Source organism: Alosa alosa, chromosome 22 (assembly GCF_017589495.1).
Source record: "Alosa alosa isolate M-15738 ecotype Scorff River chromosome 22, AALO_Geno_1.1, whole genome shotgun sequence".
Taxonomy (NCBI): domain Eukaryota; kingdom Metazoa; phylum Chordata; class Actinopteri; order Clupeiformes; family Clupeidae; genus Alosa; species Alosa alosa.
The window spans coordinates 26,922,617-26,925,116 of NC_063210.1; the positions used below are offsets into that span (position 1 = coordinate 26,922,617).

General features: G+C 49.9%; 1 pseudogene; it reads right to left on the reverse strand.

Annotated features, from left to right (window-relative positions):
- Positions 1-2,500, reverse strand: part of LOC125287212 — a 128,849-nt pseudogene that overhangs the window by 68,668 nt on the left and 57,681 nt on the right.

Consider the following 2,500-nt stretch of genomic DNA (forward strand, 5'->3'; position numbering starts at 1 on the left):
ACTAAACTAATGGCTCCTTATAAATGAGATCCTTCACCATCCCCCCAATACTCCAAACTAATGGTTCCTTATAAATGAGATCATTTAACACCACCCCCCAATACTCCAAACCAAACTAATGGTTTCTTATAAATGAGATCCTTCACCATCCCCCCAGTACTCCAAACTAAACTAATGGCTCCTGAAAGGAGTGTGTGGGAGTTTCTCTGGACTGCAGGCGGAGCTGAATCGATTTCTAAATCCTCTGTTGCAATGGAGGCTCCTATGAGACCCTCAGTGCAGCTCAGACCAGAGAGGAGATCAGGGCTCTCTGTGTCTGTCTGTCTTCCTGTCTGCCTGTCTGTCCGTATGTAGCTCTGCTGTGCTCTGCTCTGCTGTGCTGTGCTGTGCTGTGCTGTGCTGTGCTCTGCTGTGCTGTGCTGTGCTCTGCTGTGCTGTGCTCTGCTGTGCTGTGCTGTGCTGTGCTCTGCTCTGCTCTGCTGTGCTCTGCTCTGCTGTACTCTGCTCTGCTCTGCTGTGCTGTGCTGTGCTGTGCTGTGCTGTGCTCTGCTCTGCTCTGCTGTGCTGTGCTGTGCTGTGCTGGGAGGCTGGGTGCCCAGAGGTAAACAGAGGGAGTCTGGAGAAGACAAACCAAAGCTGAAGTGCTTTAACACCTCCCGTTTACACACACTGAGTCTGTCACACACACACACACACACACACACACACCAAGTTTGTTTCACACACACACACACCCTTCACAAATACCAAGCCTGTCACACACACACACACCGTTTACACACACCAAGTCTGTCTTACACAAACACACCCTACACATACCAAGCCTTCACACACACACACACACTGTTTACACACACCAAGCCTGTCACACACACCCTTTACACACACCGAGGCTGTCTCAAACACACACACACCCTCCACATATACCAAGCCTGTCACACACACACACACACAATTTACATATACCGAGCCTATCACACACACACACACAAACACTCTCACACACACACACACACACACACACATACACATACACATACAGTACACACACATACACATACACACACACATACTGTACACGTACACGTACACACACACACACATACACATACACATACAGTACACACACACACACACACACACACAGCCACACACACATACTGTACACGTACACACACACACACACACACAGTACATACACACACACACACACACACATACACACACAGCCACACACACATACTGTACACGTACACACACACACACAGGCCTCAGTTGTAGTTGAGCCTTTCCCCTCCTCTGTTCCCGGGCCGAGTTATTGGGTTCTGGGCTGGTGTGTCTCCGTGGCGACGAGGCCCATTCATCATTTCTCCCTGTGTGTGTGTGTGTATGTGTGCCTTGCAACATCTCCTCTGACCATACGTTTGCCTTTCAAATTCAGAAGGATGAGCCCTGAGTGTGTGTATCTGTCTGTGTGTGTGTGTGTGTGTGTGTGTGTGTGTGTGTATCTGTCTGTGTGTGTGTGTGTGTGTGTGTGTGTGTGTGTGCGCGCGAGCGTGTGTGTGTGTGTGTGTGTGTGTGTGTGTTGATGTGTCCCTTGGCGCCGTGTGTGTGTGTGTGTGTGTGTGTGTGTGTGTGTGTGTGTGTGTGTCCCTTGATCCTGTGTAAAGGAGTGTCTGCTGGGCAGAGGCAGCAGTGGCGGTGTCCCCTTTCCCAGCATCCCTTGCGGCACTGAAAGCACAAGGCCTCTAAGCATTTCTCTGGGCATCTGGTTATAGCTGACAGGCGCACACACACACTCACACACACACACTCACACACACACACACACTCTCTCACACACACACACACACACACACACTGGGCGTCTGGTTATAGCTGACAGGCAGACCCTAGCGGCAGAGAGTCTTTCATCCAGCAGCAGCATGTGCTCATCAATCACTGCACCAAACATCAGCAAAGCAAAACACTCTCTCTCTCTCTCTCTCTCTCTCTCTCTCTCTCTTTCTCTCTTTCTCTCTCTCCTTTCATCTTCTCTTCCTCTCCTCCTCCTTCACCAAACATCAGCAAAACAAAACACTTTCTCTCCTCCTTTTATCCTCCTTTCTCTCTCTCTCTCATCTCTTCCTCCTCTCTCTCATCTCTTCCTCCTCTCTCTCATCTCCTCCTCCTTTACAAAACAAAACAATGGATTTCTACTGAGCAGCGGCGACACAATACAACTGAACGATAAGGGCAGGGCGGTGGTGTGTGGGGTTGTATTGACACTAATGGAAGCCAGAGTGCGTCTGGTCTAGACTCCATGACTAACCTCCACTGCACCCTCTCTACGATCTCTGCACATCAAGAGCTCGTGTTTTTTGCCAAGTTAGAACACAACACTCCCCTCCAGACCACCTGAGGCACTCCAGAGCTCTCAAACACCCCCAAACTCTGCCAGAACCATCCAGACTCCTCCATTGTCCTTCAGAACATTCTAAAATCTCCTAGACTCCTTAAG